This window comes from Cavia porcellus, unplaced genomic scaffold, assembly GCF_034190915.1.
Source record: "Cavia porcellus strain 051 isolate PalLab524CR breed Dunkin Hartley unplaced genomic scaffold, mCavPor4.1 scaffold_9, whole genome shotgun sequence".
In the NCBI taxonomy this organism is placed as follows: domain Eukaryota; kingdom Metazoa; phylum Chordata; class Mammalia; order Rodentia; family Caviidae; genus Cavia; species Cavia porcellus.
In genome coordinates, this window is record NW_026947492.1 from 53,841,848 (window position 1) to 53,868,323 (window position 26,476).

Genomic DNA, 26,476 nt, shown 5'->3' on the forward strand with positions numbered 1-26,476 from the left:
TGCTCCCCTGGGGTGGGTGTAACACTCATACCATCTGTGTGCCTTCCGCTTGCACAGGCTGAGGATGTTACAAACTAGGAACCCTGGCCACCTGCTGAATCACTTAAACTTCTGACCTTCTCAAATTGACACAATGAACAACATCCTAGAACAGTAAAGGCTTGTCCTCTACACCCCAGGATGAAGAGCTGCTGAGCCACTTGGTTAAGCTTCTAGACTCCTCAAGTTGTCACAGTGCATAAACCATAACAAGCCATAATACTTTTTAGGCAAATACAGTGACTATCAAAACCACAATAGAAGCATATGATAGAAACCTTAAAAATACATGAACAGCAAAATTAGCATTTATTGCTGAATCACATAATTATGAACTAAAATATATATAGCTATTGTCAAAGACCACAATTATAGATTGTGTTGCCTTTATTTAGAACTGTATAAAATTTGCATGTTAATATTTTTCTCTCATCATTTCTTTCTACCTAATATATAATGGTTCCAATATCCAATACAAATAGTGATGTTTGGTTATCAAATCTAGCATAACTATTGTTTTCAAGTGACTTAATATTCGTGAATATTTTGCAAAGTAGTTATACAAAAAATATCAAGCTCCTGGGATCTATTGCCTACTCTAGAATTGTAAGAAATTTGGGGCTGAGGAATTATCTAAGTCGAGTGAGGGTCTACCTGGCAAGCATGAAGTCACAAATTCAATCATGGTACCAAAAAAAAAAAAAAAAAGTTACAAGAAAATTTCAAAAGTTTAAAAAGAATAGCAGCTTGCTAAACCACTAAATATTTTTTCAAACAATGAATTTTTATACACTCTACTACTCTGTTGTTCTGAATTATAGCTGATACTTAGTATGGAGGAATATATTATTTTTAAAGCCAAATGTGTAAATCCAATTTGCATGCTTTACACAAAGTAATTTTCATACTAATGATACAGATTTTCATCAGAAGAATAAGACCTGATTAGAGACGCATAGTCATTGTCCAACATGGCTGTCATTAGCAAGTGATATTGTTGGTGACAAGGAATAGCTTGGATAAAAAGGCCTTGAAGTATCAGGAAACACCCTAGGAATCTCAGAAGATGTAACACCAACAGGCGAAACACTACTGAGCTGCAACGAAAACTGTAGTCTGTTAATAAACACAGGAGCAATTACACAGCACAACTTTATGGACACTAATTTAATTCAAAGGAGCAAAGCACTAAAACTAAACTCACATTTTAACATAATGTTTTAACACCAACATCCTGATGGTCCTACACTGGTGGTAAAGATTACTTTCAAGTTCAGTGCAATGCACACCCTAATAGCTTTATCAAGTAAAATACTAATGTTTTCCTTCATTGACAAGGTGCTTCAGAAATCTTATTAGAATGCACTCTTGAATTTTTTTATATCATAGAAAAAGCAAATCTCTGATTTCTCTTCTTACACAAAGAAGCTTCTTTTAAATTTGGTTCATGAAGTAGTAGTTCATGAAAAAAGATTAAAATAACAATAAATAGTTGTTTTTAAAAAAACTATATTATGCATTAAACCAGCAAATGCATTACATTTACCCTTGAACTTCAGAGAGAGTTGGCATAAACTGACTTCCAATATTTTATTATTTAAATGCTGATATAAACATTTAAATAAACACACATACCAATTTACTGATGAGTCCCACTAATACCATGAGACATAACATGAATCCTTATTAAAAAGATCTTGAAATCATTAACTTATAATATAGAAAATATCCAAAAATTAAACCAAATTATTTTAAAAAACCATTATATTTGAAATATTATTGATTCATAGTATACATTTATCATTTGTACCCATAGTTTTCTATATAATTTATAGTAATCATACATGCATATATTACAGATCAAATTGGTAAATCTTGTACTTTCCAAACTCTCAACTCCATTTTTTTTAGTATAAAATAAGTCAAAGATATGACAATGACTATACAGTGATTATTTATAAAAATTATAGTGCTTCTGGGAAGCAGCATTGTAATTAGGTCATTTTATGTGCAGATAGGGGGTCATTTTCTCTGTAATATTGTCCTGGTGTCATAAATAAGGCCTATAACACAGGAGCATTAACTTGGTGTTATCCTGAAACTTTTAGCCACTAGGAAGGAGATCAACTGCAGAAGAAGCTCAAGCAACATCAGAAAGGATCTGCTTACTGTCTTCAAAGTCCTCTGTACAAGTCCAGGTGAAGAAATTGTGTTCCCTGCCCAAATGGAGTAAACTGGTCTGCCAGTTGCTTTGCATCTTCTGATGCACTACAGACTTTGTCTGCCACAAAGTAATTCTGGGATCCATTTGCAATAGCAGGAGTAACTATTTTGTATACCAAGAGTACCTTCCCATCCTGATGGGTTATTGAATATTAATAACATTCTCATGGTCCTCATTTGTTTTTCTTGCAGTAATAATCCAAGTGCATTACTGCAGAATTAGAATGATTGGATTTTAAAGACTATGCACCAATAGGAGAAAGCTTTGTTCTAGAAAACAATGAGTATAAATGCATCTTTCCATTTCAGTGGGGCTTGGTCTGTGCTGCCCATTGAGATGAGCAGGAAGAGTTAGTGGTTTTCTTAAGGCTTGGAGTAGCTCTCTCTTCAGGTTTTCAGGCTTGGGGCTAATGTGACCCAGAGCTATTGCTAGATGTTCTTTTTTTTCTTTTATTTTTACTGTTTTTGCCAGTGTTACCTCAATATTTGCTCCATCAATGCATTTTCCAGTCTTTTCCAGCTAAAAAGCAATGCTGCTGCACTCTGAGTACCAACTCAAACTACACTGCATCTTTTTTTTTTTTTCATTGTATTTTCTTCACTGATGCATACAGTTTCCCTTTGGGTCTTCAAAGATTGATCTTAAATCCCTGAAACTAAGGACCACAAACCACTGCCATGTTTTCAAGCTGGTGGGTTGGAGCAGGGATTGCTGTAAGGAAAGGGGGCTCACATTGGTCCTCTCACCTCTGCTTGGCTCCCAGTGGGCACCACTATAGGTGCCCTTGGGCTATCAGGATTTCTGCCCACTTTCCCCAGGCAGTTGATCCATTGTACCTCAAAGGTTCACTGCATCCCCTGCACTGAATTTCGTCCACCCCAAAACATAGGATTGTTTACATTCGCAGCATCAGACTTCACCTGGCTAGGAGCTCCAAAACCCCACTTTGTAGACACAAGAAATACTCCCAGTGTGTCTGCATTCTCATGTCTTGACAGTTTTACACAATAACCTCTGATTCTCTGTTCAGAGACTTTCCAGTCATCCTTGGCACAGCCTGTCACCTGTCCTGCACAGTGTTCTCTGGGCAGAGGTAAATGGCCTAATCTGGGGAATTCACTTCTCACCATGCTCACCTTTGCTGCAGAGCTCTGTCCAGGCCTTACCTGTTCAGATGTCTGATGGGTCTCCTAGGTCATCAGTTGAGGTAACATGACTGTTATGGATTGAGAACTGGTGGTCAACTTAACGCCAGCTGGATTACATCAGCATACAATGAGTAAAGATGCCCCACCTGAGGAGGGTTGCCAGGATAAATAGGTGGAGAAGAAGGGAGGTGTTGAGGGTTGAGGTGTTAAGGAGGCATTGTGGATCTGTCTGAGCTGTTGGTTCTCCTGGAGAAGCTTTGGTCCTCACATGGAGCATTGCTTCCTGGCTCCGGAGGGGAAGACATGTGCTGCTTGGTCTCCAGGGTGAACTCATTACACTGCTTCCTGGCACGTACCCTACTGTGCTTGTCATCAGAGGAGCTCGGGGCCTCCATGTCGCTGAGGACAGCTGTGGTGCCTTTCAGGATAGCCCTGGTCTTTGTTGTGAGTGTGACTTCTCGGCTCCAGCGTAGAACCCTCATCCCACTAGCACAGCTCCTTCATCCTGCTGGCATAGACTTTCTGGCTTCCACCGCTGACCCTTGGGACTTCCCGGCACGGATCCGTAAAAGAGACTGGCATGAGTCCTTCTTGTGGGCTCTGGACCTCCAGTTGGACTCGTGGAGGCATTGTCCTGAGCTCTGGGTTTTTATCTGGACTCATGTGGGACATTGCCGTGGGATTTAGGCTCTTGACTAAATAATCTATGTCTTTGGTGTTGCGGATAGATTTCCTGCATTTTCCTGTGTTAACTTCCAGTGACCGTTATAAAAATATTATAAACTCCATGTGCTAATCCTAGTTGTTCTCTGTGTACAACCCCGGGCTACAACAATGACCGGGCCTCCCCTTTACTTTGTGCAGACTAGTAAAGGCTCCCTTCTTCCTATTCCAGCTGCTTCACAGTCAGTACTGTCCTTATTGCTTTGCTAAGCATAAGCCTCTTTCCCCAGTTTCCACAAATAAAGCATATCCATTCTAGCCACCGTATGGCTTCTAGTTTTGCAGAAACCCAGGGAGAAGCCCAGCCAGGTCTGCAGAGCACAGTTCTTAACTCCACTCTGGCTTTCCTTCTCTAGCCTTACCTCCTTTCCTCAGCAGGTAAATCCTGTTCTTCCTTCACCAACAGGAACTTCATCAACTTCTCCAAAACCTTGGGGACAAGACATTCAGTCTCTTCAAGGCTTTCTTATCATCAGCAGCATAATCAGATAATAACCCAGTTTAGTAAGTCTCCTCATCACAAAATCATTTGGCTCTTCTAAGAAAAAAATAAGCTTGTCACCATTTTATCATATCTGTGTTCTCAGTGCCTAGTATCAGATCTAACCAAAATAGATATTTACTGATTATTTGAATGAATTTATTGGCAAGGTGGTACATATGGAAGTAATTATCACTTAAAAAGAACCTACATAGGTTATACTGTATCAATTCTACTATTATTTTCTTAGTTACTTTTGTCTATTTGCTAAGACAAAGTACCTGACCACCAAAATTAAGGAAAGGTTTATTTAGCTCTTGGTGTGTAGAGGGTTCAATCTATAATTCACTGGCTCAAAGGTAGGATGGCACATGGCAGAGGGCAACAGTTCAGGGCAGCTGGCAGAAGAGTGAAAAAGGATCAAACACTAAAGGAGTAAAAGGAGGAGCAAACCTCTTTCCCTTCCTTGTATTAGATGCAAACTACCCACCCACGGTGGGTGTAGCACTTACACTGCCTATCCCAGCACTATACAATGAATCAATCACAAACTCTAGGTTTAGTCACTGCCAAAATCTCTGCCCCCAGTGACCACCTGAGGCTTTTGAGGGACATCCAGACACAAACCATAGCTGTTTTCATGACAAAAGTTTTTACAAGAAGGTAAAGGCCCAGCTGGGCCATCTTGTGTTCCTCACCCTACTGAAGAAGTTATTTGGTCCAGCACTCTAATAATGACAGGAAAATCTATAGCAAAAAGGAAAAATAGATCCACAGATGATACATAGTGAAAATAGACATGCTAATTTCAAGAACAGGAAGGTATAAATTTGTTTACTCCTTAGACCTGTTAAAGATAAGATGAGCCAATTTAGTGAGCCAATTTAGTGAGAGAAGCCACAGCACACTAGAGGAACACAGGGCTGAGGAGTCATTCTGCACAATTTTAAGTGAGGCTGTACAAGTGGACTAACCTAACTGTGCCTCATTTTGTCACCAGTAAAATAGCAATGAGATAATACTTCAATTTGTCTTGGAAAAAGAATTCTGGAACACTATGTTGTCTATCTTTCGTGGAGTCTTTAAAATGGAGATCTAAGTGATAACAAAAGTCAAACAAAGAAACCTTGTGAATTTAGACATCTGTCTCATACTTTATGTGGGTTATGTTACCTCTGGAGGGCTGTTTTGGATTGTATATGACACGTATAGAAGACTTTGAGTTCTCAACTCTAACATTTAGGTTAAAAATGGGAGGAAGCAACAAAGAACAATAAGCAAATATCAAGAGGCTTGAGTTTCAGGAAGAACATTAATCCCAAAGCAAAGAAGATAACTCTTCAGAGAGAGCTGGGATTGTAACTTTGCTTGGCCCAGCAAAGGCAGCCACAGCACCAAAGTGGTGGCAGAACTATTTATGACTCTAAACTATTTGATTCTACAGTTGTGGATAGTAAAATCTGTCTGTCGGTCTGTCTGTCTGTCTCTCTCTCTCTCTCTCTCTCTGTCTCTTCTCTTTTCTCTCTCTCTTCTCTCTTCTGTCTCTCCCTCTCTTTCTCTTTCCCTCTTTCTCTCTTTCTCTCCCTCCTCCCACTTCTTTTCCTCCCTCTCTCCAAGAATACAAATTCACCAAAAGAGGGAACATAATGGGGTACTCAGTCACTGCCCAGGGTAAGGAATCATTGTATCATTGGTCTTCACCACAGGCTTCCAGGCCATGGCTGTCATTAAGTCAGCCACTCTTCTATGGCCAACTGGCTATAGTTGAAGTGAAGAATGGATCATGGTACAGTTCAGCTTCTTCCAACAGAATTCCTAGATAGAGCATGCACTCATGGTACCTCAAGTACACATGCCTACCACAGAAAAAATGGAGAAAATGGTGTACTTTCTAACACTCACCAGAAAACTGTTGAAAAAAAGCCAACCATAGTTATGAAGTATCTGTGCCCTCTGATATGTAAAGCACAGTATGTCTGATTTTACAGGAAATTACAGTATGTCTTATAGTACAGATAGTGGTAGTTTGATAGCAGCAGTCAGCCTTACCCTATCTTACAACATCCCAATTCCCCTCAGAGGTGCCAGGTTTTTCTGCCATGGAAACTAGAGTTGGGGTTAAAGGTACAGTCACAGCCATTTGAAGTCCTGACTTTGATGCTTACTATCCTTAGCAATGATGTGTAAAATGACTTAAATGTTCTAAAGTTTAGTTATCTGTTCCGTAAAACATCAATCCAAAGTTCCTATCTCATAGATGTTATTTTGAGGATGAAGAGAAACAATAGCTCTGAAGCCTGTATTTCAGAGACCTACCTACAGGAAGCGCTCTATAAATGGTATTGTGTGCAGTACTCATGGGACTGATAACAGCAACAGTGTCATTTGGGAACCCAAGACCCACCCATCTGTCATTGGATTCTGAATTGTTTGTCTTTGCTAAAAGATAGCCACCTTCTTTCAGAGCAGCACAAGTTAGCATTTGTGAATTCCCAACATGCTGGAAGTCTTCACTGTCCACCAAACCCAATTTTAGTCTACTCACATGATTTCTCCAACCTTCCCTTATGGCATTTACTTAGGTTTGTTTTTTTCTTGTTATCTCTGTTTTGTGCTCTGCCTTATTATATGCACATGCCATGCTCCACAAAAAGAAATTGGCTTGGTTCAAGTATAGGCTAGTCTTAATTGAGCTCTTCCTGTAGGCCAGGTTTTGCTTAGTTATTTCATCCTACACCAGTCTTTTATTGGCTTAACTATTTTACAGCAGAGTATTTGGAATTATAGAGAAGATTAAGCCTGTGTTGCTACTGTGAGGTGGAGGAATCTTTGGAAAATGAGGCCAGTGGAAAAAAGTTAGGCCACTGAGACAGCATGGGCTCTCTCTCTCTGGCTCTGTCTCTGTCTCTGTCTCTCTCTTTCTCCTCCCTTCCTCCTTCCCTCCCTCTCCCCTCTTCCCTCTCCCCATCTTCCTCTCCCTTCTTCTGTCTCCTCTCTTCCTCCTCCCTCTCTCTCCCTCTCTCCCTTTCTGTTTCCCACTCCCTGCCCCTCCCTCTCTCCTTCTTTCTCTTCCTCCTCATCATGATTCTCCCTCTCTCTCTTCCTCCATTTTCCTCATCATAATTAAACAGACAGCCTCTGAAACACATGACTGTCCAAAGTAGCAGGGCCATGCTACCATGAATTGAAATTCTCTGAAACTATGTTCCAAATAAACCATTTCTCTTTCACTTGTTTATCTCAGGTATTTTGTGACAGCAATGGAAAACTGGCTAATAAAATGATAAGGGTCATGTTTGTGAGAATGACTACAACAATGACAAATTCCTACTCAGTGACCTCTCATCTACAGAGAAAGATTAACTTTCGTGGTGAAGGGTGATGTCTATGCCCTTGGCAGACCTAGATGTGGGAGCACCTTAGAAAAGAATCCAAGTCATCCTACAGCCTTGGTCCTTTGAAAACCTGGCCAGGTGCTGCTTTGAGGCTCTTCTCAACTCTCATTACTGTGTGATTTTCCCCTTCATTCCTACCCTTTTGTTTGTTTTTTAAAAATATTTTGTTCTTACTGGTACATGTTTGCAGCACATAATGATTACATTCCTTGTGGGAAATCAGTACATGTGCTAACGCATCTTAAGTGTTTTTCTCTTATCTTACTATTTTTTTTAGCCTTGCTGGGATTAAAACATTTGCTTGTGGCACTTTATTTCCCATTTCAAATATGAAATCTTCACCAATTACCTTTCTTCTTGTTAAGTTATTGTCCTGAAAACCTTGGCGCTATAGTCTCTAAGAGAATTCAATCATTATTTAAGATCTTCAGTGGAATCTGCTGAACATAGGCTTATTCTTCTCGTCTTGTTTGTTTATTGGTTTGTTTGTTTCTCCTGCCATCCTCACTCCTGCAAACAGTATCCTTTATGGAGTGTGCTGTTGCTCTTTGCTCACTACAAACTTTCACAAGTCATGTAGTCTACTGCTGAAAATATTCTTTTAAAGTCCCATATTGTAACACCATTTTTTATTTATGCTTTGTACTCTGTCTCAACTAAAGGAATCAGATTTAAAATTTTAGGTGGTCATGTGGTGCTCAGACTTGTGAAAATTGTTGGATTTCATACTCAGTGAATTTTGACACAAAACTCTTATCCCAGGACTATTGATTTGTACTCCTTGTTGCAAGCAAGAACTTGTCTAAGTCAGTTCCTCACAATTCATTTCAGCCAAAACAATTTCTTTGGTCCTTCTTTGATACTTGTAACACCTCCTGGAATCAATTAACAATGAGTACCAAGATACTACAGTACTGCACAAATACAGGTTACTGAGACTCCCAAGAGTTGTGTGAGACCTTGGGAATGCAAACATAAATAAGCGATGCTTCTGACCACAAGGAAGACATGTCCCAGTAAACCACAAACTTGCAAGGATAAAAAAAGGGTGCTTAGATACAGTCTAGAATGATTTTAAAAATTGTAAAGTTAGATTACCAAAAAGAAAGTTAAGCTGACACAGGCCAATTATATAATGGATTTTAAAACTAAGACTAGTTCCCAAGCTGAAAATCTCTAAATTTCTCTGCACAATCTCTTTCTAACTTCAAATTAGCATATGAATCATCTCAGACTGTCATCATCTCAGGTCTGTGTAATTTTAGCAGATGTCCTGCTAAATGAGGGATGAATATGTCACTCTTCATAATCTGCCTCCTCTAGACACTGCCCCTTTCCCTCTAGGCCAGGTGGGTGCTATTCATGTTCCTGCGCTTCCCCATCAATGTACTTACTGCTAGTTTGGAAAATGTTTCTCTGTCTACTGGTCTGTGAGAATCTCAAAGACAGAGGCCAAGGCCTATCTCTCTCTCTCAAGTCAATGCTCAACACTGAACTTGGCACAAAGGAAATGTTCAATTACTTTTTGCTGAATAAATGAACAAGCAGATGAAAAAATAAATTCAAAATACACCTAAAACTTGCTTTTGTTTGTTGTTTATATCCTTCTGATTGTACCTTTACTTGCATGCTGTCAGGAAGTGTGGAGAGAGCTTAACATATACAGCATTTTCTACTGCTGTGTGTATGTGTTCCAGCAGAGTTAAGATTGGCAACTACTCCATCTTTAGGGTGAAGAAGAAAAGAAAAGTAAGCTAAATAAAAGATGCTATAGCCATATTAAGAGCTTTATTTTTAAGTTGCTGTGTTTATTTATCTTGTATCTACCATAAGTGAAATTAAGTGAAGCCTCCAGATTCAGAATTTTCTGTTCTATTGTTATGTCACCAAATGAGGAATTATAAAACAAACAGAAGGAAAAAAGAGGGCAGATCTGAGATGCAATATTCTATTTCCAGTAAGCTGTAATATTAAATAAATAAAAGAAGCACGCATTTGAGGATCAGAAGGGTCAGGTTCTATGTTACAGTGTCACCAACTTGCTGAGTAACCGGTAGGGAATATGAGTGTGCTCCCAAGGGCGCTTGGCTCCTCAGTCTAATGAAGGAGAGGTGTAGACTAGTTCACACAGTTTCTAAATCCCTGCCTCTGCTTTCCTCAGTGCTTCTTGAAGCTGGACTCCCTGGGATGCTGGCAGCCCCAAAGCCAACCCCAGGGGCAAATACTAATGCTATCCTTGTTTCTGCTGCAGTCTCTGTGAGCAGCCTTAGCATAAAAACCCTTCTGGTCCCTTTGATCTGGTAAAACAAACAACCTGCTTTATTAAAAAATAAAAATAGCTACCATTTACGGAGCCCGTCTTTGTTGTCAGGCACTATGCTAGGCGCCTTTTATACATTATTTCATTTAATCTTCATAACCACTTCATGCCATATGGGAGAAATTCTCATATGGAGAAATTAATAATTGAAGGCTTTAAGACTAAAAGAGAGCAAGCTCCCGCCAAGGCCCCCCAACTCAGAATCTGCATTTGCATGAAATTCTCAGATTTCTCTGCAGAGTACAGTTGGAGAAGTTTTGCTTTAAATTTTTTTTTCTAATTCTTCCTAAAATGATTCTATCACTATAACAGATTGTGATCCCTTTTGTTCAGTATTAAGAGAAAAATAAAATTAAATAAAGTGAAATTAATATTATTATTTTTCTAGGGCATGGGCTTTTGGGAAGTACTGGATCCCTTAGTGTGCTACTGACTGGTCATTTAGCCTGGAAAACTAATCTTACCCAATTATTCTTCGTTTATCACAGTCCACCCTCATCTGTGTTTAGTACCAAATCTTATGTATGCTATTCTTTCCTCTATACACAAACTCAAATTTAATGTTTCCATCTTCACTAAGCACTTCTTATGCATGAGATACAATATTCTATTTCCAGTAAGTTGTAATATTAAATAAATAAAAGAAGCCGTAACTTTAGAGTTCGAGGTGTCACAGCAAAACTGAGTTTCTTTTTCCTTCCTTACAATTTCACGGATAGAAGATTTCTTCTTACCATAAATCTTAGCAAACTCAGCATATGAATATTTTTTGCCTTAGTGAGTTGAGAACTTTCACCTTTTCACTAAAAGGAAGCACTTTATAGCTTCTCTTTGCAATAGCAGAATTGTCAGCATCACTACTCATGTGCTTTAAAGCCATTATTAAATACAATAAGAGCTGCTAGAAGGCAAGCACTGTGATACTGCAGAAGGGATGTAACAGAGAGGGCTTGTAAATGGCCAAAAGGCATACACAGACTACACCATGGATTTTCAGGAGAGAGGGATGAGTTATATGATCTCAGGGAGCAGATGGGTGTAAGAGTTCATTAGCCCATTATCTCTAGGATTTTCTCCTTAATATTTTTAGGCCATGGTTGACAGTGGGTGATTGACCTTGGCATGTGAAACCATGGATAAGCAGATACTATTTTCTTCATTAGTAATTTGAGGATTATAATCTTTTTTTTTCTCATTTCACTTGTCCCATGCCCACATATTCATTTATAGCACTCTGAAACCTTGTAGTTGGTCCACAAGTGGTTTTAACAGGGTCACTTTCCTTTGCTTTCCATCTATACATGAAACTCTGTATCATTTATCATGAAAGGCAGAGTACATCTCTCCTTCCATTCTAGCCGTGGGTCTTGAATCTCTAATTTGGGTTGTGAATGCCAGATGATTTAGCTTACATGAAATCAGTGCTTTTGTGAGTGCCTGACCCAGTTAACAAGTCAGCTATCTCAAAGTCCTGAAATATAAGACACGATTTCTGCCTTAGCTCTACCTGTTCCCCAATAGTGGAGAATAATTTCTAGAAGAGTTAGAGCCTCGGATGAGCAGAAGAAAGAGCAGGAGGAATGGCTGAGTGTCACATACTCACTCTGACTGACATATTCCTCATTCCTAATCTCTTGTCCAGGACACAGAGAAAGGTTCATATTCCTATGTCCCTACGCACCCCTCAGGAAGAAGGAATAATGAAGAAAGTGTCTTCTTGGTAGCCACAGAGTCCTCCATTTCCATCCTGGCTCCACTAGCTGCGAGGCCTTTTGCAAGTTATTAAAGTTTTCTGCATCTCAGTAGCCCTTCTAGAAACACTGAGCTAATTACCTGACCATAGGGCATGTCTCTAGCCCATACCTCTCCTTTAATTCTGTATTTGTAAATCTAAACACTTATGCAATATCCCCACCTGTAAATCACAAAATCATGTTAAATTTAACATATCCCAAGTTATACCCCATTGTGACCGTGTGTACCTTGCTCCCTTCTGGTGTCACAGGTCAAACTACAGCAGCCATAGCTGACTCACCTCTTGTTTTTCATACCCTACACCAGTCATCAACAAATTCTACTGGTTTGGCTAATAACATATATCCAAATTCAGCCTCACCTCACAATCTCAGTCCAAGTCAAAATCATCTGTTTCTGATCTTGACTCTCTGTGACATAACTATAAACCCTTCATGTCTCATCCCTCTGCCATTTGAAACACTCAATACCAACTTATGCATGGCTTACCAGATCCACATAAACCAGCCCCTACCTCCCAGCTACCCACTGCCTTTCTGAGATTTTCTTCGTAGCTAATCTCTAGCCATTCTAGATGTGTCTAGAATATGTTGTGTCTTGAATATGCAGTCTCCCCTTCACTCAGAACTTCTGATTTACTCTTGCTCTTCCTACAATGTTCTTTCCCTAGTTACCTGCACATTTGCTACCAGGTATCAATTGTTATTCAAATGCCACCAGTTAAGAAACTTCCATGACAATCTCATATAAAATATGACTACCATCTCTTCCTATATTTGAGACTCTCACTTCCATAGTGTTTGTCTTCCTCTGACATATTCTGTTCTTTCTCTTTTTACTTTCTCCACAGATGAGACTTGGTACCTAGCATTGAATATCTGGCAGGTGTTCAATAATCAGTTATTGAATAAATTAATGAACACCTAATTCTATTTTTCTCATTGTATGAAAACTTGTGGCACATAGTACTCATAATCTTACTTTGGTTGTATGTACCATTATGACAAGGATGACAGGAATAAATTATATTTATATACACTTCACAGGTTAACAGACCTTTTTACAAGTATTACTTCCCTCAGTTCTCATAATGCTTCATTTAGAAAAAAAGTAGTCATTATTTATATTTACAGATGATGAAACAGGCTTACAAATGTTAATAACTTCTAGGAAATCATTTGTAGAGTAATAGAAAATTCAGAATTTGAACTCAGATTATTTCTCCTAACTGAACATTGTTTGCAATAAAATTTAAGTTCCTTATCTTTATTTATTTTCCTTCCTGATTCATTAATTATCACTTTTCCTTTTTTGGAAAAGGGCTCATTTCTTTTTTTTTTTTTTTTTTTTTTTTTTTTTTTTTTTTTGTCTTTTTCATTTTTTATCGGTACCAGGGATCGAACTCACGACTGCCTGCTTGCAAGGCAGGCGCTTATGCCGCTGAGCTAAATCCCCAGCCCCAAGGGCTCATTTCTATACAGATCTTTTATATCTTCATTGAGTCTAACACAGTAAAAATAAAATAGCAACTCATGCAATAATTTTTGACTAAAGAGTAGATTGACTAGGAACTAAGATCATGGAAAACATCAATGTAAAGTAAAGGTAGGGATAGAACAGTAGAAAGAAAATGTGGAGCTGACCAAGAAAATAGATCTGTCATTATGCACCACATGCTAATTTAAGAAACTCAAGTGTTTCATAAAATTACACCAATTCTAAAATATATGTATTATTTATCCTATTTTAGATGAGAAATGTAAGCTCTCAGAACTTACATAACCTATGCAATATCACACATACATCTGTTACACAACAGTGCATGAAAGCCTAATAACATCACAGTGATATATGCACACCCATGTTTACAGCAGCACAATTTGTAATAGCTATATCTTGGAAATAAACCAAAAGCCCATAAACCACAGAATGGTTGAAAAACGTGTGGTATTTTTATATAATGGAATATTATTTTGTTATAAAAAAGATGATCTTCAGGCTTTTATAGGTCAATGGAGGTCACTTGAGACTGTACTCATAAGTGAAATAAATCAGCCTCGCATTTATAAATGTATTATTCCTCTAGTGTAAAAAATAAGTAAATAATAATAATAAATGGCATGAGTGATAAAATCCAAAATGTATAATAGATACTGTAATAATGAAAGGGAAAGAAGGTGCTCAAAAGAAAAGAACAACTTGTAGGTATACACATATAACTGTATGTATGTTTAAGTGTGCAAGATAGAAACCATACTACTAATTCTCTGTTAGTTCATCAAAAGGAATAGTTTGTTTGATTGTTCCTTTTTTATGCTTAGATTTTGTAACTTGAACAACTACTTCTCAGGTAACACTATGTGGTATATTAACTAGTGTTGATTTCTAACTGTTATTTTTCTTGAAATTCTGTATTATTTCCACCCTTTTCTCCATTTTGCTTTTTAAAAATAAAAAAAAGAAAGTCCAAGACAGTTATTATGTACTGACGCTTAATTGATATTACTCATTTAATTTTCACACAAACTGCCCAAGAAGTAATATTAGCCTTATTTTGTATATAAGGAAACTGAGACTCAGAAAAACCAAAGGCTTAAGTACAGGTAGGATACTGCTGAACTGTAGTTCAATTGCATATATATAAGATCATAAAGTTTGTGTTCTCAAAACATCTTGCTACCCGTCAGTCTTTTCAAAAAGATCCTGGTACCAGCAGGGAAGAAGAAATGCTGCAAATACCCTGTTTGCCATTTCACTTGGTTCTTAATTACAGGTTAAGGAAAATCTTAGCACAATATATCAAGGGCAGAGGGTATCTGTCACTAGTTTTGTGTTTATTTTGTGCTTTTTCTTTAGATGAGATAAATTTTAAACTACAGTTTCATCAGGCTTTTAATTGGGTTGCCCAGAAAAAAAAGGTCTCCATTTTTTGCCAAAGACTTCTGAAAAAAATTCATTGTGATCTTTCCTTACCTTGAAATGCCCCCTTTCCACCACTGTCTTTCTTAATAATGATTTCGATGTGTGAAAATCGAAATGCAATCAGGGTCCCTGTTGAGAGACTGAAGGGTTAGAGGTACAGTGTAGTTTACTGGTATGGAGAGTTCCCTTCCAGTCTGTACACAGCAAGAACTAGGATGTTGTTCAACAGGTGGTGTATTAATGCTCCCAAAAGCCAAAGTGATTTAAATTCATAATGGAATTACAAAACTATAAATGTACTATTGTGCATAATGTATAGTTTAAAATGTTACCGTACTGGAAAGTCATCCTAGCAAGTTACCCTGCCTGCGTGCATTGTTGCTAGCAAAAGCTACAAGTCTCCTGGGTCAGAGGCAAAGGCCTTTGCTATTCCCCACTGCACAGCAAACCGCATTACTGTCAGCCTATATGAAAGAGTTCCTCTGGCTGCAATATATACAGAACTAAATAATACAGATGTGTTTAGGTGAATGTCTCTGTGTGTAATGGATTATGTTATAAGAAAGAAGCCTTGAGCTTGTACACCCAGCTCTTTTACTATAGATAGTAGGGGGGCCTGCCTTTTGCTGCAGACAGAAATGTACAATTTCTCCTCTAACACTGTTTGTAATACACATCTTTTCCAAAGACAGTTGATTACAAACAGCAGTTATAACTTCTCTTAAAAGTTGTGCAGAAAATCCCACAGAAATATGAAAAATTGTTCCCCAACATATAACAAATATTTTTGTTATCATCATCATGGATACTATTTCTCCAAACAATTGGTTGGTATAATTGAAAATATAGGTAGTCTGTACTGAGAATTTTCTACATACCAGGAACTATGATCATTATATACTTTAACATGATATTATTTTAATACTGACCACCTTTAAGAAAGATATTTTTTCTAATGTTAGACTCAAAGGCAATTAAATAACTTTCAGAGTTCAGATGTCTAATAAGTGATGGAATGAATTAATTTGCCTGTCTGCCACAAAACATCACAGATTGGGTGACTGCCATGACAGAAATATATTTTCTTCCAATATACAAATTAAAAGCCCAAGTTCAGAACATTAGCAAGTTAGAAAGTTGAACAGGTCTGTCTTCTTGGCTTACAAATGATAGACTCTTGCTGCATGTTAATAACTCTCAACTTTTTGTATGTGCACATGTCTGTTACACTGTTTTTCTCAATTACCTTTTTATTGGAGGAAAATTAGTCATATTGTATTAGACTTCATTTAACCTAACCACCTCTTTAACGTTATTTTTCCCACAAGCAGTTGTATTCTGAATTATCATGAATTATTACTACATATTTATGTGGATATTCATTAAGTGTATCTTTCCCCTTCTGTAAGCTGTATCACTGTATACCCATTTATTGAACTACTGACTATTTTTAATAAACAAATAGAGCAATTCTCAAGACAACAAGAGATTTTAGTCACTGTACTTTGAAAATAATTGTGTTTCCTATGTTCTCGGTGAAACAGAATGGGTATTAGCTTTATAGAGTGGGGAGTTGGGTGAGACACTCCAGTGTTCTGAGTGGGCCAGTTTCACAGTGCAGCTTGTACCAATCCACTGTGAAGGTCACTCTCTTAGCTAAATGGTGGTTCTCAATGATATCCCTACTATGGATATCTGAATTGCTGAACAAGTATCTGCAGCAAAAATTGTCGTATGATAGCACCACTAGGAAGGACAGATCTCAATAAACACATCTCAAGAAACACAGATGTTTGAATAGATACAGAAAGAATCAACATTTCTAAAGTATTCTCCATCTGATTAGAAACTAGATATGGTTATGTCATCCATAAAACATACTACATCCTCTCAGAGGGTTAGACTTGGATGAAGAAGAGGTTGTAGGCATAAAGCAAAAAGTGGAAATGTAAAAGCTAGAGGTAACAATGGGAAGTGTTTAATATATTTTATATCTAATTGGTCTTATATACATGCACACCCCCATGACAAAATATTAATCAAAACATTGAATATGAGCACCCTTTCCCTCATTATGCAGTCATTGACACATAATCATATTTAATATGTACTATGCATTTTTTGTATTCCAGGATTTTTCAAAGTGCTTATTTACATTCACAATAATTTTGACACAGATATGCTATTATTTCTGCATATAGCAAGAGGAAGAGGTAAGTTACTACAAGTTACACACCAGTTCTTTGTTGATGAAACCCCAGGCGGTCTGGTTTAAGGTGATGTTTTACTGCACTACCACATAAGTAGCTACAAGTTTGAGTATAACCTATATTCACAGGCTGTAGATGTGTTCTTCTCATAATGTACCTGGATTGATTTTATTTTCTCAAATTCAATAGACTTCATTTTCAGGGAAAATGTATGATGAGAAATAAAGGAAGAAAGAATAAGAAACAAATAAATTTTTAAAAAGCTAAATGAAGAGGAACTAGAAATACAAAAGTGGGCCCACCAGGAGGTAGCAGATCAGCAGTTGAATGAGCAACATTTGGAACAGGGTGGCCTTGGTTTTTAGGCGCAGGACTTGGCAGTAAAGAGCTTATGAGCCAACACTAGTATGCGCAGAAGAGTAAAAAGCTTACTTTAGCCTAAGTTTGTCAGTCTGGCTTGCAGCAGAATGCTTTCTAAGGACCTATCCCAAAGGAAAATGCTAATCTTGTCAAACAGGGCATGATTGCAAGCAAACTGGGGATGTATTCCCAGCCCCAAAGAATAAGTTAGAAACTGAGCTAGATGTCAAGCATAGGACAAGGAGAAACTATGCGAGATTAGGGTTTCCCAAATAAGCAGTTCCAGAGCACGCAGAGAAATGCTAGATCACACCTCTCTATCCCATCTCCCCAAACCCCAAGTACTCATCCAGGTCCAGATGGCCTCAGGAAATGTCTGGGAAGAACTGAGACTATACTCTTCATCTGCAGACTCCAACAGAAAGACTGGATAGACCTAAAAAGAATGATTCATCCACCTCAAACAGTGTCTGCTTCTAAATTCCTTCCCTGACAGCTTCTGCTTAATTCATTCAACTACCATCCTCCCAAGCCTAGCCAACTGGTTTCCTTGGAGGCTTCATAGTCATAGCATAAGTTTGCTGCTGCTACAGGGACATAAGCATCCATGTCCAGCAATCAAGTCCCCAACAAATAACTTCCTGAGGGTTTATTTATCTTCTGTCTCAGCAAGAGCAGGGTCTATAAATTGTAGTTGGAATTCAGGCCCATTTGCTAGTTCAGGGGCACGTTGCATATCAATAGAGGAGCAGATTATCTGTGTGCTCCCTTCCGCAAAGTCCATTTGCCTACTATAGTGAAACAGCCACACTCAGCAGGCAGCAGACCCTGAGGTGGGCCAGGCAGCCATAAACCTCTGCACTAGACAGGAACCCTGGAGACTAGAGACAAATGAACTTATTCCAAGCAAGCCTAGTAGTTCTTTTACAGACTCTGCAAGGCTTTCCATGCAAAGCAATAAGTAAATTTTGCTAGAGGCAAATCTAGTGCTTGCATTTGACTTGGCATTCTATTAAGAGTGAGTTTAAGGATCGGCTGTATATGTGGAGCATTCTAGAGCTTTATGGCTCTCTACAAATACAGACCATACAGAGGAGCAAAAAACAGAAGACTCTTAAAACAGAACTGGCTTTAAATCTCACCCCTGCCCCTTACCACAGGAATTTAGGCAAACAGTTTAACCTTCAGTTTTCTTATAAGCAAAAAACCCCAGTGAAGTAAACTTTATTATATGGATAACCCAAAATGTATCCAAATTTCTGATACATAGTAGGCATTCAATAGTTTAGAGCATGCTTAAACTTAAAAATGCTTCCATATACATGGCAATAAGGCTTAGCTTGATAGTTTAACATGAAGATTTTAAAGGAGAAATTTGGTATCAGACCACACCAGTGATGAATTTCATTCTTCCATTTATTGGTCAGGTAACTTTGGGCATATTAGTTACCTTTCTGTGACCAGAAATAATAATAATGTTCACCTCATACACTTGTTGAGATGACTAAAGTTGTAGTGCTCTTAAAGTACAAAGCATAGTGTATTTTACATTGTAAGATCTTAACAAATGTGAGATATTCTACCTTGACTGGGTAGCCAAAGTCTTAAACTCAGTTTAACGAGACATATTTTAACCAGGCTGTCCAATGTACATGCGTTGCATAGCTGTATATTTATTATTGGGGAAAATAACATTAAAGTAATCTTTAGTTGAATTGTTAATCCAGTTGAGTGGAACCTGCTTTATTGGCTCTTTATTAGGAGTGTGGGAACTGCACGATGTCATGGATATAAAGATGAATAAAGAATGAGATAACACTGATGTACCAAGTATTGTGCTAAGGATTCTCCAGTGGATCATCTTATTTAATCTTTTTATGTAGTTTATATTGGTTCTGTTCATTGTGGAAAGTTTCAAAATGGGGAAAATGAAAAACAAAAGATTAAAATCACTCATCATTGCTCTTAGATATTTGCTATGTTCTCCTTCCACTCATTTTCCTGAGTAAAGTGCATGATATGTTTAAGCCGTAATTCCTATACTTCAAAATAAAAATATGCCTATCATCTATTAGTGGTTAGAAAACAAATGGGATTCTGAAATAGTCAATATTCAGGTCCCACAGACAAAATATCTGACATCCATGATTAAAAGGAGGAGAGACTGAATTTACTTCATGATTTGGGAGAATTCAATCCACGGTTAGCAGGTTCTGAGGCTGAGACAGCCTGGTAAAAGATCACACTGAAAGTAAGCTCCTCAGCTTAGGAAGCAGAGAAAGCAAAGGGATCAGCCATAGAGGGAAATGTGTCCTCTAAAGGCTCACTTCTAGTGATACACTACTTTTAACTACATTCTACCTCCTAACAATACATAGCTATTAATTTGTAAATGAGTAAAACACCGACATATCTAATTATCTTCCACAACTCTCACTTATAAACACAGGAGATTTTTTTTCAGGGTTATTCTAGATTTAAACTAAAACGTTCTGTGACTGGTCTCCAAAATGCTCATCTCAAACTAATTATGTAAAATGTTTTTAGCCCTTCTCTGAATGTTACCAGAACTTTAATAGCTCTAGCACTATCAAAGTGTCCACTGAGACTCAATGCAAACCATTAGCTGTGAATCACTATAAAAATCTATAAGTTAAATACTTCCATCATATAATGACAAACGGTAAACATCCCCTTTCAATACAAGAGGATTGTGAGGAGATAGACGAATGCAAGACTGAAACTCAGCAGGACAAACATTAAATTCTGTAGTCCTAAGTCAGTAATCAGGGGAAGTTTTGGCCAGAGTTGAACTACAAAAGTTTAAGGTATTCCATCCCTTTGACCTTGTTGATTGCACTGTACATGACCTTTCTCTTGGAATGAGTATACGCAATGTGTGTGGCATTTCCCAACAGATGATTCATGTTTCTGACATCCTAAGCTTCCTGGGGTTCCACTCCACTTTCAGATTCACTCTCACAGCTCCAAGCATCACCCTCTTATGCACATTATTTGACCTCCAAGATCTTTCTTAATACCTCAGTGGGAGCCTCTTTGACCCCACAAATATTAGATTATGAATACCTAAAGACCACATGTCTAGATCCACATGGACAACATCAGGATATACAGTCAGTGGAAGCAGTATCCAAGTCCCCTTGAAACACAGCTTTAGAAGCCTCTGAGTGTCTAGATGGAAGAGCTTGGAAAATGATTTAGTAGCCCCAATGGAGCTCTCTACTCAAGGCAAAGTCTTTTAAATAGGTTACCCTTTTACACCCTTGAGCCTATGATGGCTGTGATGTGCCTTTTTTTCTGAAATGCTCTCAAGAAATGACCAGTCTCCTTTTCCTAGGCATCTTTCCCAATGTCCCGATACAATGTACTTTACTTCTTTTTAATGTTAATCTTTTCTACAACTACTCTCTCCTTGGCCACAACTTTGTAGGCACTTCTGGCCAAAGTGTAAATTTTTTTCAGATCGTTTACCCCTGTTTTTTGTTCCGGTTTCTCAATATAGATCTGTCTAAAACCAGCCGTTAATACCTATGCCATAACCTAAGCATTAAGCTGACTTGAAATTAGTTCCACCAGATTAGTCTGCCGCTTTAAAATTCAGCCACACAAAAAGTTTTAGGACATGAACAAAATATAGACAAGTTCTTTGCTACAATGAAATATGCATGACCTCTGCTCCAGTTTCCAACAAAGTCCTCATTCCCATTTGAAATCTCATGAGGCTGGTCTTTATGCATTTCTATCAACATTCTGGTCTTCTGATTGCCCGCCAGCATCCTGCATAAATTTGTGGGGATGGCATTCTAAGGCTTGTCTATCTGGCATCTCCCAATCTTACCAAATTCCTTCCACAAGCCAATTCTGCAGGTTTCTGACTCATATGGTAAGGTACAGTCACAGTGCAGTGACAACCCTACTTCTTGACTCAATTTTCTCTATCAGCTTTTCTATCACTGAAACAAAATACCTAACACATTCAGCTTAAAAGAGAGAAGTCTAATTTGATGCATGGTTTGGAGGAATTCCCATGGCATTCAGGAAGCAAAGAAAGCAGTTAGAGATGGAACTATAACTTCTAATGGCTCACTGTCAGTGAGTGACATACTTATTCCCAGCAACTCCCACCTTCTAACAATGTGTTTAACTATGAATTCATCAATGTGTTGGTCCATTAAAGGGTGTAGTGCCCCATGATCCAATTACCTTCCAAAAGCCCCACTGCTGAACACATGCAACCTTTGGAGAACATTCTAGATCTAAACTGTAACAAATGTTTATGGAAAACTTTCATAGTGCCTGGAATCTTTTCCCAATAAATTATTGTTTTCTTCAGGTTCTATCTCATGCTAATAATTTCAGAGATTTTAAAGCTAACATATATGACTGAAAATATGAAATGGTAGTGCAGAGACAATGCATAGCCCAAGATAAATTTGAATCATCTTCCTGAGCTGTCAGTTTATTCATATATTTTAATAGTTGGTGATAAAACAAAGGCAAGGCTTTATACTAAAACTTATAAAACTGTTCTTGATCATTTTTTAAGACATAACAGACTTCAAAAATAGATGGCCCTTGTGGTGGGACAGTTCGGTGTAACTGAGTTATGAGTCTTTCTCTTTAGTGTTTATGAAACCTTCCATGGAAAATTTAGACAGGTGCTGCTGCAGAATCAGAGTCAGGAAAATCCACAGAAGTAAATAAATATGATCAGTATAAGATGTCAGAACCTACTCGTTATCAAGGGAAGGATTGAAATGGAAAAGGAGGCGATAATCAAAGAGGAAAAACCTACAGGAAAGCCAGTGCAAGAATCTGGGTAGAAATAGATGAGTATAAACCTAGGCATATGGAAATGCAAATTATGAGGATGAAACAGGGTTGTCAAATTTAGCAAACTGAATAGGGAGGATAATTTTGTTCCAATGCAGAGAAAGAGTTCAATGAGAGAATACTGAGGTAATTTCTGGATTCTCATTTGAGTGGATGGCAGGCCCGGAGGAACTGAGGACTTATAAAATTATACCTATAGGCATAATCATTGATATTATATAGTTGAGAAATATTTGCTTTACAGTAAAACCTCGTGGCTGCCTTTGTACTTAATTAAAAGGAAATTTAGCTCTTTTATATTTACTTCTAATAAATTAATAACTAAAGTTCCCATTTCTTGAAATGATTTCCTGTTTCCCTAGAAATTACTTTAAGAAATTGCTCCCCTAGATATGCCAGTACATAATCTGCTTTAATTACTGGTGAGTAGGAAAGTGTGCAGCTTTGGGGAACCCTTAGGCAAAGACTACAAATACTCAGGGCCTCAATGAAAGTCATTGTTCTTGCAAGAGAATTGCAGGTGGGATCACCTTTCAAAACAGAAGCTCTCTAATGTGATGGTACACTTTCTCCATGATAATATCAGAACAGAAATTAAACATTCATAGTATAGTAATTAAGAGCTGAATAATTTATTCTAAACCAATAAAGTAGACATTGGTAGCATGATAACTCCAAAATGAAATATAGTAGAAAAAATAACAGTTTGTTCATTAGCTATAAGCCTAGACTATGCTATAAAAATGGAACATGTTTCCTCTGTTGTGATTAAAGTTTTGGAAAACAAATGTAGTTCTGGATTTGTACATTCAGTGGAGATGATTCTGTAGAAAGACACTGACCTGAGGGTAGGAATCCAGTGTACATCGCTCCAATGACCCTGTAAATGAGCTGTGTAACCAGAAGCAAGTCATTCAACTAATCTATAGCTTTGTTTTCAAGTCTGACTTTGTCCATGAATAATTTCTGTCCTGCCGGTAACATAATTTTCCAATTAAAATGCAACCATGTAATAGATATCATATTAGGTGTATGGCAGCCTTGCAAAAAGTCTGGTTGTTTTGGATTCTACCAAGACGTCTAAATGGACAGACTAATTTGTAGTGCTGTTGATCTACTTTCCTACGATTCTTACATGGCTGGGGTAGAGGAATGTAACTACCTGTCAAAGGGGATTCACCTGGAAGTCTCTTAACAATCCTCAATCCTCTTAATAATCTCTGACAATAATAGATAACACATAGTCCTATTACAAAGATATCTCAGGATGCATGATAATCACAAACAGGTGACCAGATGAAGCATCTCTATCTACCTTTTGTTACTCTATGAGAGTTCCCAAGGTTCCTTGGTGAGAATGGGTCATATTCTCACATTTTATACATTTACCTCAATGTCTTTCTTTGAAACTTTTGAGTCTTGATCCTATTTTTTTTACAATAAAGTCTGTGTCAAAATTTAATAGTGAAGCTAAAACAGGTAGTATGCAGGAGGATTAAGCACAAACATTTCAAGATGTAACAGAAGATTCAGACAAAATAATCTACATTAACCTAATTTTTGTTGTTTTAAGTTTTTAAAGGTACTGGGTATAGAACTCAAGTATGCTATACTACAGAGCTTCATTTCCCATCTTGATCCTTTTTTGAGCCCAGATTCTCTCTATATCTTGAAAGTACCCAATGATATTCCTAGATTTTTCCGATTTTCTTATTAAAAAAAATACCTCAAAAAAGCTTAGACACACACAAAAGAAGAATTCAATCTCTGGGGGTTTATAGTTAATTTCCCTTTAGTGAAAAGGGACTATAATGAAGTCTGGAAGTCCATAGGGAGGATCATATGCAGACCTGCACTGAGTGTCTCTCTTATTTATTATAATTGTAGCACCTTGGTCATGGTTTGTGTCTGGATGCCCCTCCAAAGTCTCATGCAATCATGAGGGCTTGTGATTGATTCACAGTTCAATGCTAGGATAATGGGTAAAAGCACTATACCCATTCTAATGTGAGTGGCCTACCTAAAATATAAGGGACAGAGTCTTTTGTCCTTCCTTTTCTCTCATTTTGCTCTTGTTCCTCTTGATATTTGCCATTACCATGAACTACTGTCCTTCTGCTATGCCACCCTGCCATGGAGCCAACTGTTTATGGACTGAGACCTCCACAAATTGTGTACTAAATAAACCTTTCCTTCCTTAAGTTTAGAAGTTGGGTATTTCATCTCAGCAATAAGAGAAGAGTATTGGAATTTGGTATCAAGTGAAACCAAGCAACCAGCTTACCTCTCTGGTGAGGTAAGCTGTGGCTTGGGCAAGCTGTGGCACTCCAGAGGGAGAACCACCCAGCGTCTCCCAAGATCTGTGCCATGTTGGAACTTAGGTGCTGGGGAACCAAGCAACCTTCTTGCCTCCCTGGTAAGCAGCCATGAGCCTACCAGCTCATGGGCTGAGAATCAAACATCCCATCGCCTCTATTAGCAAATGGGAGCCAGAGGTCTGAGCATCTCTTGGGAGGTTGATCATAGACAGTGTAGCAAAAAAAGGGGGAATTTCCTTCTACCATCTCTTTGAAGGCAAATATTGTTTTGCTTTGTTGTGATTAATTGTATTGCTCTATTCAATATTCTATTTTGAGAAGTTCTATAATGTTCTGTGTTTTGTTTGACTTTGCTATACCTGATTGAAAGAACAACTATTTTCAAGATAACAAGATATACCATCGTACCTATTACTGTTATTTCGGTAACATGCTGTGAAGTGCTGTACCAATTTCACTGCACTGTCTCAATTGGCTTTGTTCTGTCTTGTCCTGTTGTATTTTACTGCCTTCAAAATACTTTTAAAAATTTTTTAAAAAAAAACTGGTACCAAAAGTGAAGTCTTTGCTGTGATTATACCTGACCATGTGGTTCAAGAGCCTTTGGGAATGGCTTGTGAGAAGTGTTTGGAAAGGTTCTGAGATGTCATTGGAAAGAATAGTGCTGTAATGCTTTAGGCTGTTCTGTATGGGAGATTCTGGTCAGCATTCAAAAGACCAGGAAACCAGTAAATTCCAGGCTGAGGAGTTTCTGTTGGGAAAAAGGGCTGCACTGGCTGTTGGACTTCAGATAATGTATGTTATGACTTGATGGGAAATTTTTCTGAATTTTTCTCATTTCCAGTGACTTTGATTGAGACTGAGATTAAGGGTGGTAAACTAATTAATCTGAAAAAAAATTTCAAGGCAATCCTACATTGAGATAGTGGTATAGCTACTGTTGGGGGCTTTTAGCCAGATTTATGTTGAGAATCATGAGCAAAGAATGGGGCAGAATGATTTAAAATATTTTAAATTGGGCCAGAAAGAAATCTCTCCTAAACCTGTGAACTGCAAAGATAGAGCTGAGGAAATCTTGATTGCTGAGTAGGAACAGAATAGAAAAGACAGCCTGAGAGCATCACAGGAAGCAGCAAGTTTCCACCTTTCGAAGTCTCAAAATTGCAAAAATGGAAGACTTTGCTTTAAGAAGAAAGCCAAAGAGCCCTATGTTCCAGAATGATGGTGGCCACATCACATTACAGAATGGTGACAGCAGCTGCACCAGATTCCAAAAAGGGGGCAGACACACCAGGCCAAAATGAGGGTGGCATAGACAATTTTTCCTCAGAATTGGAGGAGTGCCCAGTGATTCAGGCATTCAACTTCTACAGTCAAGAGAGAAGAAATCCTAGCTACTGCTCCAGCTATTAGGAGACTTTGGCATTGTCCACATGGTACTCATTTTAAGTAGATGTAGAATGTAAGAGTTCTGAGGTTAAAAAGGCTTCCATCTGGATTTCAGAAAAAGCACTGGAAGGACAGGTAATGTGCCCCTGAGAGGGTAGTGTGTGAAGCTGTAACTGTAAAGCCAAATATGCATTGGAGACTGTAGAAATTTGGAGAAGCTAGGAGTATGGATTGTCTGAGGAAGCCTGCAAGATGAGAGCAAAGCCAGTCCAAGAGAGACACCATGGGGGCTACAACCATCTGAAGTCCCATAGGAGTGAAGCCATGCAAGCCCTTTG

At 38.0% G+C, this 26,476-nt stretch overlaps 1 protein-coding gene across 2 annotated transcripts in view; it reads left to right on the forward strand.

The window, feature by feature from the left end:
• Positions 1-26,476, forward strand: part of Tenm4 (teneurin transmembrane protein 4) — a 2,788,855-nt gene that overhangs the window by 1,659,144 nt on the left and 1,103,235 nt on the right. The gene's annotated exons all lie outside the window — the stretch shown is intronic.